The 14,309-nt window shown below is 39.8% G+C and overlaps 1 long non-coding RNA gene and 1 pseudogene across 1 annotated transcript in view; both read left to right on the forward strand.

The window, feature by feature from the left end:
- Positions 1–14,309, forward strand: part of LOC135094113 (uncharacterized) — a 35,213-nt pseudogene that overhangs the window by 5,545 nt on the left and 15,359 nt on the right.
- The window catches only part of LOC135094115 (uncharacterized), a 3,817-nt gene continuing 294 nt past the window's right edge, over positions 10,787–14,309 (forward strand). Inside the window, exon 1 of the long non-coding RNA XR_010263599.1 lies at positions 10,787–13,944. This is a non-coding gene — a long non-coding RNA (uncharacterized LOC135094115). The remainder of the gene's footprint in view (positions 13,945–14,309) is intronic.

Below are 14,309 nucleotides of genomic sequence, written 5' to 3' on the forward strand. Positions count from 1 at the left end.
TCTTAACAAAAAAAACCCAAAAACACCCTTTAAAACCACAAAAACCACTCATAAACACTTTAACTTAACAAAAACTCCAACAACACCCAAAAACACCCTTTAAAACCCCCCAAAAAATAACCATGAACACTTCAACTTAACAAAAACACACAAAAACACTTTAAAACCACAAAAAAACCCAAAAACACCCCATAAACACTTTAATTTAACCAAAACTCCCTAAAACACCCTAAAAAATAACCATAAACACTTCAACTTAACAAAAACACCCAAAACACCCTTCAAAACCCCAAAAAACACCCCAAAACACTTTAACTTAACAAAAACAACAAAAAAAACATCTTTAAAGCTCCACATCCAAACAAAAACACCAACTCAACAAAAACACCCAAAAAACACAAAAAAAACGCATTTTTTAAACCCCAAAACACCCAAAAACGCTTCAACTCAGCAAAAAACACTTCAAAACACCCAGAAACACTTTTAAACCCAAAAAGACTTTAATTCAACAAAAAACACCAAAAAAAAAAACACCAAAAAACACCCCAAACTGAACCAAACCAAACCTAACCTAACCAAAGCAACCCCACAGGTACGACATTGTGCAGCGGTTCCTCGAGTACAGCCTGGTCCGCAAGGTGCATTGCAAGGCGACAAACGGCGAAACACTCCTGCAATTTTACACCGAACGGAACAACTTGGGGCAGTACGACAACGCAGTGGTGCGCGTGCTGGAGTGCGAGAAGCTCCTACACTCAACCAAGCCTAGCACGGAGATGTGTCTTCGCGTGCAACTGGGAACGACAGAGGCCAGTTCGAAGGCCCGCGCTCAGCTGCAGGCCATGTACGAGTCGACGAGAGCACAACGCCACTGCTGGAATTTTTGGTTCTTTCTCTCTTGTTTTCTGCTTCCGTCGGTTTTTTACTACCTAGACGTGTACACCGACATTCTGCTGGCGGTGGAGTACCATCAAGATTACCTGAAGAGCATCAATGACTCCGATGTGGTGGGGACGAGGAACATGACGAGTGCTAATCATTCGCTGTCCGAGGAGATGGTGGTGCTGGTGGATGGCGAGGAGGAGGTGAGTGCGTGTGTGTGTTTGTTTGTTGAACTATATGTAAAAGGCTGAAATAAACTCAAAATGCACTCAAATGATACTTAAACACACTTTACCATCCAAAAACACACAAGAAACACCAAGAAACACATACTAACACACCCAGACAGCCACATACAAACAGTAACACCCTAAAAACACCCAAATTACCCAGAAACACATTTTGTCACCCCAAAACATCTCATAAAACATCCCAAGATGTCCAAAAACACACAAAAAACACAAAAAAGACACTCAAAAACCCACAAAAACACACAAAACCCACAAAAACTCACAAAACACCCACAAAAACACTAAAAAATACCCCACTAACACTCAAAAACACACAAAAAACACTGAAAAACACACAAAAAACACTGAAAAGTACCCCAAAAAGCACTCTAAAACATCCAAAACACACAAAAACACCCCAAAACACAAAAAAACACAAAAAAACCACCCTACACACACACACACACACACACACATTTACCCATCTCTCTAAAAACCCCTCAATGTCTCCCTCCCTCTCTCTCCCTCTCTCTCCCAGGAAGCAGAAGGATTCCTCGCCAACCTAACAGACAACCCAGACAAGATCAATTTCCTATTCACCGTTTTCTTCATCCTGCTGCCAATTACCCTGTTGTCCACTTGGAATCTGTACATTCATGTGACGCAGCAAGATATCCTTCCCATTTTCAAACTGCTACCTTCGTTTTTGCGTGTATCGTTGTAAACGCTCATATTTCTCACCCCCCTGGCCCTCGTCATGGCGTACCTCGAAAATACTTACGCGCAGATGAAGCACATGAACGTCACAGTGCGTCAGATGCAGGAGGTTGGGGTATGTACTGTCTATGGGGTGCTTTGGGGTGAATGTGTGCGTTTTGGGGTGTTTTTGGTTTGTTTTTGGTGTTTTCTTGGATGTGTTTGGGGTGTTTTGGTGTGTTTTGGGTGTTTTGGGGTGTTTTGGGGTGTTTTTGGGTGTGTGGGGTGTTTTTGGGTGTTTTTGGGGTGTTTTTGGATGTGTTTTGGTTTGTTTTGGAGTGTTTTTCAATATTTTGGGGGTGTTTGGTGTGTTTTTGGGGTGTTCAAGGGTGTTCTTGGGTGTTTTTGGAATGTTTTTTTGGGGTGTTTTGTATATTTTAAGGTGTTTTTTAGTGTTTAAGGGTGTTTGGGTGGGAGTTTCCAAGTGGATAGGGTTTTTTTTAGCTTGAGTTGATAGGTGGTTTTTTTTTTATTTATTTAATTATTTTATTTTTATTTATTTGTTTTGTTTATTTTATTTATTTATTTTTTTTTTTTTTGTGGGAGCTCTGTGTGTGTGTGTGTGTGTGTGTGTGTGTGTGTGTGTGTGTGTGTGTGTGAGGTTAAAAGAGGAGGAGAAGGAGGAGGGAGAGAGGAAGGGAGGGAGGGAAGGTAGATATTGAGAAAACTTACTTAAAATTCTCTCTCTCTCTCTCTCTCTCTCTCTCTCTCTCTCTCTCTCTCTCTCTCTCTCTCTCTCTCTCTCTCTCTCTCTCTCTCTCTCGCACACACCATGATAACAAAAATAACAATAATAACAGTAATAATTCCTGTAATCCAACCTAACCCAAGCTAACATACACCCCCCCTACCCCTTTGCCCCCTATCCCCCTTGCCCCCTACCCCCCTCTCCCCCCAGGTTGATAACAAAGAGAGGCACAACCCGCCAGTGGGGGGTTGCCTCTGAGCCCAGCAACTCACTCTTCCCCCCTTCACAGCGCAAGGTACTGGGGTCAAGTCAGGTTGGATCGGGTCGGGTCGGGTTGGGTCTGGTCAGGTTGGGGGCGTTTTTAAATGGTTGGGGTTTGGTTAGGTTAGGTTAGGTTGTTGTTGTTGTTGTTGTTGTTGTTGTTGTTGTTGTTGTTGTTGTTTGTTTTTTACTTAATTTCTCTCTCTCTCTCTCTCTCTCTCTCTCTCTCTCTCTCTCTCTCTCTCTCTCTCTCTCTCTCTCTCTCTCTCTCTCTCTCTCTCTCTCTCTCTCTCTCTCAGTATATTAGTATTGTTATGTAGAACTACTACTACTACTACTACTAAATAAATCCCCAATAGTAGCTTGTTATATTCTACTATTATTATTATTATTATTATTATTATTATTATTATTATTATTATTATTATTACACTTTTGATGTATATATATTTAATTTTTCTGTGTGCATGGGGGTATGTGTGTGTATTTTGAAATCTTTGGGGTATGATGTTGACACACACACACACACACACACACACACACACACACACACACACACACACACACACACACACCACACACACACACACACACACACACACACACACACACTAAAACAACCAAAAAACACTGTTATTCACCTCCAAACACCACAAAACACCGCAAAACACACCAAAACACCCCAAAAACACCCCATAAACACCAAAACAGTCCAAAACTCACCCAAACACACTTATTCATTTTCCTTTACCCTTTAAATGCTCAGTCCCCTTCAAACACCCCAAAAATACCCCAAAAACACTTCCAAACACACCCAAAACACTCCTAAACACACCCAAACACACTTATTCATTTTCCTTTACCCTTTAAACGCTCAGTCCCCTTCAAACACCGCAAAAACACCCCAAAAACACTTCCAAACACACCCAAAACACTCCTAAACACACCCAAACCCACTTATTCATTTTCCTTTACCCTTTAAACGCTCAGTCCCCTCCAAACACCGCAAAAACACCCCAAAAACACTTCCAAACACACCCAAAACACCCCCAAACACACCCAAACACACTTATTAATTTTCCTTTACCCTTTAAACACTCAGTCCCCTTCAAACACCCCAAAAACACCCAGAAACACTCCAAAAACACCCATTTTCTATTTCATCCACCCCTGACTTAACTTAGGCCAGAAATTTAAAAAATACCCTTAAATACCCAAAAACACTGTAAAAACACCTCAAAACACCCATTTTCTATTTCATCCATCCCTAAGTTAACTAACCTAGCCAAAACACCCAAAAACATACCCAAAAACACACCAAAAACACCTCAAAAACACCCATTTTCTAATTTAGTTACCCCTTAAATTAATATAACTAGTGAAAAAACACCAAAAATACCTTTAAATGCCCCAAAACACCCAAAAACATCATTTAACACCAAAAAACACCCAAAAACCACCATTAAACACCCAAAAACATCCAAAAACAACACCAGGCGCACTGTACATCTCCTCAGACCCACCCAGGACTAACGCAGGCACTCTTACAGGTGGACTCGAAATCGTACAACAGCTTTCCCCCCCACGGGCCTACCAAGACCTACCGGCACCACATGAGGGACATGGAGATCAGAAAATATTATGACTTTAAGCATGTCGTGCAGATGAGGGTCGCAATCACCAACGTCATGGAGGCCACACTCGAGTCGGCCTTTCAGTTAATTCTGCAGCTGTATATCGTTGGGACGCATTACACTAAGTTGGACCAGGTGCGTTTGTGTGTGTGTTTGTGGGTGTTTGTGGGTGTGTGGGGGTGTTTTGGTTTAAGTACCCAAAAAAACACCCTAAAACACCCAAAAACACCTCTAAAACACCCAAAAACATCCCAAAACACACAAAAACACATAAAAACACCAAAAAACACACTGAAACACCCCAAAAACACCCAAAAAATACCCAAAAAACACTCAAAAACTACAAAAACACCCATTAGTACCCTAAAAACACCCAAAAACACCACAAAACACCCAAAACCACCCAAAAACATCACAAAACACCCCAAGACACCCAAAAACACCTAAAAACACACAAAAACACCCAAGACAACCACTCCATCATCCCCACCCCTTCTCCTTCTCTTCCTCTTCCTCCTACAACCACAACTAACACCACAACTTTCCCACAACAGGTTAAGGACGTGACACTGGGCAGCATCCTGTCTTTGTCACCACTGGGCCACAACACACAGCTCTCCAAACCGGTGTTCTCTGTCCTCATCTCCCTTGTGTCCCTCACCTGGTCCTTCACATCCTACCACAGGTTCTCCAAACTCGGAGGGCTGACTATTTTAAACGCACTGCCCCTCCTGTTCGCAATATTCTTCCAGGTACGGTTCTTAGGGCCAGTTTAATTGTGTATCTTGTGTTTTTAAGTGTGTTTGGGTTTGTGAAAGTGTTTTTTTTGGGTTTTGTGTGTGTTTTTTTGGGTGTTTTGGGGTGTTTTGGGTGTTTAAGGGTGTTTAAGGGTGTTTTTGGGGTATTTAAGGGTTTTTTTTTTTTGGGGGGGTATTAAGGATGTTATTGGGTGTTTTTGGGTGTTTTTGGGATATTTAAGGGTGTTTTTGGGTGTTTTTGGGTATATAACCGTGTTTAAGGGTGTTTTTGGGATATTTAAGGGTGTTTTTGGGTATTAAAGGGTGTTTTTGGGTATTTTTGGGATATTTAAGGGTTTTTTTGGGCGTTTTTGGTTATTTTTGGGGTGTTTAGTGTGTTTAAGGATGTTTTGGGGTGTTTTTGGTGTGTTTTTTGGGGTGTTTAAGGGTGTTTTTTGATCTGCTTGTGAATTTTGATGGTGTTTTTTATCTTATAAGTAAATTTTGGGGTTTAAATTTTTTTTTCACTTATTTATTCATTTATTTATAAATTTATTTTTTGTTTGTGTGTGTGTGTGTGTGTGTTTAGGTATAATTATGAGTTTCAAATAGTAATAGTAACAATAATAATAATAATAATAGTAGTAGTAATAATAATAATAATAATAATAATAATAATAATAATAATGTGTCCGCAGGTGGTGTCCCGCGCCATCGCCTGTACGGTGTTCACCCTGGCACACACGTGGAAGGTGTTTGTGGTGTTGGGTGTACACTTTGTGGTGGTGCTGGTGTTTAAACTCAAGCTGGAGGAGAGGTGAGTGTGTGTGTGTGTGTGTGTGTGTGTGTGTGTGTGTGTGTGTGTGTGTGTGTGTGTGTGTGTGTGTGTGTGGGTGTGTTTGTGTGTGTGTGTGTGTGTGTGTGTGTGTGTGTGTGTGTGTGTGTGTGGGGCAGGTGACACAAGGACACACACAAGCTAAACACTATGAAACAAACACTATAATTCACAACACACCTAAAAGACCTAAATTCACCTAAAAGACACCCCAAAATACCTAAAACACCCCAGAACACCCTAAAACACCCCAAAACACCCAAAAAACATCTTTAAACACCCTAAAACACACCTAAAACACCCAAGAATTACCAAAAACACCAAAAAAACTCCAAATATACTCCTAAAACACCCAAAACACCAAAAAACACCTATAAACACCCCAAAAACACACTAAAACACCAAAACACCCAAAAACACCCATAAAAACCCATAAAAACCAAAACAAAAAAAAAAACCCAACAACACATTAAAAGACCCCGTTTTCTTTCACCCGCAGTTCAGTGTTGCCAGTACGCACACCGTTTTACTGTTACCAGTGTTTTTTCATGTACCTGCGTCCATATTTCTACGTTTTCCTTGGCACCATTGCTTCTACGCTGGTGTACTTCAGGTCGGAGAGGCCCTCGGCTGTCAAAAAGCAGAGGGCGCGTCGTCATTCAACCGTAGTGATACAGGTGAGGCTGCAGTGAGGTTAGGTCAGGTTGGGTTAGGTTAAGTTACGTTAAGTTACGTTAAGTTAGGTTAAGTCATGTTAGGTTTGATATTGAAGCAGTATTCAATGACTTAAGCTAACACAAATTTTTCATTCTCTCCCTCCCTTCCCCCCATCGCTGCTATCTCACCCCTACCCCCCCACAGGTGTTGTTTTTAGTCCTAGCCTTCATCGAGAACCTAGTGATGCTTGCCTTGGGGATCTGCTGGCTGGACGACAAATACTTTCATCATACGACACTTTCATCATAATTTCTGCTGTCCTGTGCGCCATCAGCTACCTCACTGGCATTATACTACATGCTGTGTACTATAGGTGAGTCTGTGGCTGTGTCCGAGTGATGCTGTGTGTGTTTGTGGTCTTCGTGTGGGTGTGTGAAGGTGTGTTGCAGTGCTGGTGGCTGTGTGTTGTCTGTGTGAGTCTGTGGCTGTGTTTGAGTGATGCTGTGTGGGTGTGTGAAGGTGTGTTGCAGTGCTGGTGGCTGTGTGTTGTCTGTGTGAGTCTGTGGCTGTGTTTGAGTGATGCTGTGTGGGTGTGTGAAGGTGTGTTGCAGTGCTGGTGGCTGTGTGTTGGCTGTGTGAGTCTGTGGCTGTGTTTGAGTGATGCTGTGTGGGTGTGTGAAGGTGTGTTGCAGTGCTGGTGGCTGTGTGTTGGCTGTGTGAGTCTGTGCTGTTGCTTATCATCACTATGCAAAAAAAAAAAAAAAAAAAAAACACCAAAACACCCAAAAAACATCCAAAAACACACCAAAACACCCTAAAACACACCACAACACACCAAAACACCAAAAAAACACCAAAAAACACCCCACTAACCTTCTGCACCCCAACAGCTGCTTCGGCCATCCATGGGTGGACATCAACAGACCATCAGTGCACCGGGACGCAGACGAGGGGACCCTGGTATTATCATATTACCAGCAAGGCAAGGTGTCAAAATGGGCCATAAATTCTTGTTGTAACATTGAACATCACACAGAAATGCCATCTGATTTAATACCTGGCTTTATTTTAGGTAAAGATATGGCCAGAAGCAAGGAGGTGGACTGGGATAACTTGTAGAGGCCCTGGGGGGGATTGTAGAGTCTGTGGGGGACTTCTGGTGACTCTGGGGAGATTGTGGAGCCTCTGGGGAGATTGTGGTGACTCTGGGAAGATTGTGGTGATGCTTGGGGAGCTTGTGAAGACTCTGGTTAACCTGTGGAAGGCCTGGGTAGCTTGTGAAGGGTCTGGTTTACCTGTGGAAGCCCTGGGTAGCTTGTGAAGGGTCTGGTTAATCTGTAGAAGCCCTGGGTAGCTTGTGAAGGCTTTGGTTAACCTGTGGAGGCCCTGAGTAGCTTGTGAAGGGTCTGCTTAACCTGTTGAAGGCCTGGTGGGCTTGTAAAGGGTCTGGTTTACCTGTGGAAGCCCTGGGTAGCTTGTGCAGGGTCTGCTTAACCTGTGGAAGCCCTAGATAGCTTGTAATGGCTCTGGTTTACCTGTGGAAGCCCTGGGTAGCTTGGGAAGGCCCTGGCTAACCTGTGGAAACCCTGGGTAGCTTTTGAAGGGTCTTGTTAACCTGTAGAAGCCCTGGGTAGCTTGTAAAGGGTATAGTTAACCTGTGGAAGGCCTGGTTTGCTAGTATAGGGTCTGGTTAACCTGTGGAAAGGTTGGTGGTCTTGTAAAGAGTCTGGCTAACCTGTGGAAGGCCTGGGTAGCTTGTGAAGGGTCTGGTTAACCTGTGGAGGCCCTGGGTAGCTTGTGAAGGGTCTGGATAACCTGTGGAAGGCCTGGTGGGCTTGTGAAGGCTTTGGTTAACCTGTGGAAAGCCTGGTGGGCTTGTAAAGGCTCCCCTGTGGGAGCCCTGGGTAGCTTCTGAAGGCCCTGGTTAACCTGTGGAAGGCCTGGTGGGCTTGTAAAGGCTCTGGTTAACCTGTGGAAGGCCTGGTGGGCTTGTGAAAGGTCTCGTTAACCTGTGGAAGCCCTAGATAGCTTGTAATGGCTCTGGTTTACCTGTGGAAGCCCTGGGTAGCTTGTGAGGGGTCTGGTTAACCTGTAGAAGCCCTGGGTAGCTTATGAAGGGTCTGCTTAACCTGTGGAAGGCCTGGGCAGCTTGTGAAGGGTCTGGTTAACCTGTAGAAGCCCTGGGTAGCTTGTGAAGGATCTGCTTAACCTGTGGAAGGCCTGGGCAGCTTGTAAAGGGTCTGGTTAACCTGTGGAAGGCCTGGGCAGCTTGTGAAGGGTCTGGTTTACCTGTGGAAGGCCTGGGCAGCTTGTGAAGGGTCTGGTTAACCTGTGGAAGGCCTGGGCAGCTTGTGAAGGGTCTGGTTAATCTCTAAATGACTGTTACAATGTTCAGACTGCCATAATTCTGAAATGACTCAATTTGTGAGCAGCTGGTGAATCTGTGTGTGTGTGTGTGTGTGTGTGTGTGTGAGAGAGAGAGAGAGAGAGAGAGAGAGAGAGAGAGAGAGAGAGATTGTGTGAGTGTGTGTACTACTACTACTACCACCACCCCCACCACCACCACCAGCACAAAAGAATTCAAAGGAAGAAACAAAACCACAGCCCCAAACAAACAAACAAACAAACAAACAAACACCACAGCAAGTGACCTCACCAGGGCCACAGCATTCAGTGAGGGGTCAATCTAGTCACAGAAAGGTCACAGGAAGGTCACAGCGAGGCCTAACCTAACCTTACTTGTTCAAACACACACACACACACACACACACACACACACACACACACACACACACACACACACACACACACACACACACACACACACACACACACACACACACACACACACACACACACTCTCTCTCTCTCTCTCTCTCTCTCTCTCTCTCTCTCTCTCTCTCTCTCTCTCTCTCTCTCTCTCTCTCTCTCTCTCTCTCTCTCTCTCTCTCTCTCTCTCTCTCTCTCTCTCTCTCTCTCTCTCTCTCTCTCTCTCTCTCTCTCTCTCTTCCATTGAGATGTGTATATATTAGTATAAGTGTGTGTGTGTGTGTGTGTGTGTGTGTGTGTGTGTACTTTTTCCTTACATAGAGAGAGAGAGAAAGTTATTATTATTATTTTCATTCTTCTTGTTCTTCTTCTTCTTCTTGTTCTTCTTCTTCTTCTTTTTTCGTATTATTGTTCCTATTATTATTGTCCCTATTATTATTATTATTATTATTATTATTATTATTATTATTATTATTATTATTATTATTATTATTATTATTATTGTGACAGCATTTAATCGCATAATTTCCGAGGCTGTGTGTGTGTGTGTGTGTGTGTGTGTGTGTGTGTGTGTGTGTGTGTGTGTGTGTGTGTGTGTGTGTGTGTGTGCGTGCGCACGTGTGTGCGTGCGTGCGTGCGTGCGTTCCATTCCGTCTAACGCATTTATTTTTTTTACTTTAGAGAGAGAGAGAGAGAGAGAGAGAGAGAGAGAGAGAGAGAGAGTCATAGAAAACGAGTATTATTTCAACCGGTACTTAAATATTTCTGTAATTATTTACTTAACAAACGTGTACGTAAGTGTTGGTGTGTGTGTGTGTGTGTGTGTGTGTGTGTGTGTGTGTGTGTGTGTGTGTGTGTGTGTGTTTTGGTGATAAGAGACTAGCGATTATTTCTTTAATATGTGTGTGTGTGTGTGTGTGTGTGCGTGTGTGTTCATAATATTTATCTAGTCAATCCTGAAGACGCATCTAGTCCCTCTGAGAATTCAAACACAAAGACACACAAACGACAAACAAATGGAACTGGCCAGTCAAATCAGCTGTTAATGTTTAGAAGTTAGAGAGTGTTTAGTAAGGGTGGGTGGTAGGGGGGAGGAGGAATTAAATAAGGGTGTTTTTTTTTATTTCAAGTTTAAAAAGAAAACAGAAAAAAAAACTTAGATGTTATTGGAAGGTGTTTTGTGGTTTATTTATTTTTATTTTTTTGTACGATAATTTACGTTTTGGGATACGATTTATTTTTATTTTTTATTTATTTTTTATTTTTTTATTTATTTATTTTTTTTTTAATGTGTGTACGATAGTTTACGTTTTTTAGATGCGATTTATTTTATTATTTGTTTGTTATTTTTTTTTAATGTGTGTGTACGATAGTTTACGTTTTGGGTACGATTTTATTTATTTTATTTATTTTTTATTTATTTATTTTTATTTTTTTACGTGTGTGTACAATAGTTGGTGTTTGGGTATGATTGCTTTTAAACGCACATGTACGATTGTTTGTGTTTTGTGTACGATTATTATTATTATTATTATTATTATTATTATTATTATTATTATTATTACATGTGGGTACGATAGTTTGTGATTTGGGTACGATTCTTTTTACAATGAACATGTACGATAATTTGTTTTGGGTAGGAATTATTATTATTATTATTATTATTTGGTATTTTTCTATTTGTTTATATGTATTCCTTGATTTTAGATTTATGAGTGAAGAAATATGATCAATACAAAAAATATATATATATTACGAGATTGAAAAGCATTTTAAGAAAGAAATATGTAGAGATTATTAAACAAATTCCGTCGATCTTAAGGTTACAAAAAAAAAAACAGCAATAATGAATGAGATACAGAGAAATTAAAGAGATTTGAAAGCGGCAGAAGTTTGGCATTTTTAGAAAGCTTGTTAAGTACCTAAATTTTAAGTAAGTAATTTAAGTGTGTTGTAGTAATGTAAAGTGAGATAGGGATGGAGTGAAGAGAATTATATTATTATTTTTTTTTTTTTCTTAGTGATTTAGTGAATATTATTATTATTATTATTATTTATTATTATTATTATTATTATTATTATTATTATTATTAGTTATGTTGAATATTACGAAAAAAAAAATAAATGGGCTGATTTAGTAAAGACGGTCAATTATTTTAAATACACATAATTTTAAAGAAAACGTAAATTATAGCCATTTTTTAAGTAATAAAAAGAAAAAAGAAAACGGATTAATTGAATGATGATATAAAAAAAAATGGAAATTTGATCAGATAAATAACTTAGAAAAATATAGAAACACAAATAATTTAGAAGCTTAAATTATGTCAAGAAATAAGTGGAAAAATTAAAGAAATACGAATAATTCTGAAAAATAGACGTATTTAAACAGTTCAGAAAATTTTTATGAAGGAAATCATTTGAAAAAAAATATATATTGACTTGAAAATCATAAAATAGTCATAATAATAATAATAATAATAATAATAATAATAATGATAATAATAATAATAATAATAATAATAGTGAAGGAAAATAAGAAAATAAGAAAAGTGAATAATTTTGAAAGACGAATGAAGGAAAATAAAAAAAGAATGAATAATTTTGAAAGACGAATGAAGGAAAATAAAAAAAAGAATGAATAATTTTGAAAGACGAATGAAGGAAAATAAAAAAAGAATGAATAATTTTGAAAGACGAATGAAGGAAAATAAAAAAAAATTAATAATTTTGAAAGACGAAAGAAAAAAATAAGAGTGAACAATTTTGAAAAACGAACGAAAATATAGAAAAAAATAAGTCGAGAGAAAAAAGAAGAAAATTAATATAAAAAATAGATTAGAAAAAATACACCTGAACTTAGAAAACAAACAAACAAACAAACAAACCACGCATAATTTTCAAAACACAAAATAATTGATGTACACAAAAACAAACAAAAACAAAGCAAACAACAGAAATTACTTAGTAAAATAAGAAGCTTGATAATACTTAAACCGTGTGTGTGTGTGTGCGTGTGTATGTATGTATGTATATGGGAAGCTGTAACAAACAAACAAACAAACAAACAGAGGAATTTATAGGAAGCCTGTATAACAAACACACACACAAACAAACAGGAAATACACACAAAATACTACACAGGTGTTTTTCAGGTGTGTGAATGTGTGTAGCAGGCTTGTATGGGGACACGAACACACACACACACACACACACACACACTGTAAAGCGTAAGTGTGTTTTTGGCAGGTGTGTGTGTGTTTGTGTGCGTAGAAGGCATATCTGACGGGCCAGGTGTGTAACTGTGTGTGTTCTGCAGGTGTGTGTGTCTGTAGAAGCTTATCTGAGGGGCCAGATGTGTTTAATCAAGTGTAGGTGTGTTCTGCAGGTGTGTAGTGTTGTGTTAGTTAGTCTTGCCCTGTTCGGTTAGCTGGCAGGTGTGGAAATGTTGGAGATTACGTATTTAGGGTGTTTTTGGGGTGTTTAAGGGTGTTTTAAGGGTGTTTGTTGCTGTGGGTGTGTGTTTCATGTTTGTTTTGTTGTTTGTTTGTTTGTTTGTTCCTGTGATTCATCAGAAACTCCCTAAAATTTACCGTAATTCAAAAAAAAACTTAAAATTTCTCGATTCACCAAAAAAAAACCTAAAATTTCCCATAATTCACCAAAAACCTAAAATTTCCCACGATTCAGAAAAAAACCCTAAAATTTCCCTTAATTCACGGGGGAAAAAACCCTAAAATTTCCCATAATTCACCAAAAAACCCTAAAATTTCCCATAATTCACCAAAAAAAAACCCTAAAATTTCCCACAATCCCTTAAAAAATACTAAAAAATCTCTAAAAAACTAAATAAACCTTAAAACTCCTCAGAAAGACTTAAAACGCGTTAAAACAAACCCAAACAACCCTAAATTACCACTAAACAACTCAAAATGCCAAAAAGTCCCTTAAACGTACCTAAAACCCCTTAATGTCCCTAAAACTTCTTAAAACACCCTAAAATAACTTGAAACGCCCAAAAACGCTTCTAGAACCCTTAAACACGTCTCTAAACCCTTTTAAACATCCCTAAACCCCTTTAAACACCCTTAACCCTTAAAACACCCTTAAAACACCCCTTAAAACACCCGGAATAGCCACTCGCTCCACTATCTAGTCAGGGAACTCCCCACACCACTCACTAGTCACATCACGACCCGCGACCCGCCAGGAACCGTTGACCTGGTGACCTGACTTGACCTTGTGACCTCATATGGGGGGAGGAGGAAGAGGAGGGGGTTTAGAAGATTTTTTTTTATTTGTTTGTTTGATATATTTAAATTGTTGTTATTATTGGCTGTATAGTAGTTAAGTTTGTTTTTGTATGTATTTATTTGATTATATATTTTTTTTATTATTTTTTTTAAAGTTTTCAGTCTTTGTTTATTTATTTATTTGTTTATTTGTTTATTTACTGAAGAGCAGATGAGGGGACCTGCTTCACATGCACTATGCGGTGAGAGAGAGAGAGAGAGAGAGAGAGAGAGAGAGAGAGAGAGAGAGAGAGAGAGAGAGAAGGGATGACCAAGAGAGAGGGGGTGATGAGAGAGAGAGAGAGAGAGAGAGAGAGAGAGAGAGAGAGAGAGAGAGAGAGAGAGAGAGAGAGAGAGAGAGAGAGAGAGGGGATGACGAAGAGAGAGAGAGGGAGATGACCAAGAGAGAGAGAGAGGGGGATGAACCAAGAGAGAGAGAGAGAGAGAGAGGGCGATGAACCAAGAGAGAGAGAGAGAGAGAGAAAGAAAGAGGAGATGACGAAGAGAGAGAGAGGGGAGGGTGAAGAAGAGAGAGAGAGAGAGAGAGAGAGAATATAACCTAACCTAA

The sequence above is a fragment of the Scylla paramamosain genome, chromosome 44 (genome assembly GCF_035594125.1).
Source record: "Scylla paramamosain isolate STU-SP2022 chromosome 44, ASM3559412v1, whole genome shotgun sequence".
NCBI lineage: Eukaryota > Metazoa > Arthropoda > Malacostraca > Decapoda > Portunidae > Scylla > Scylla paramamosain.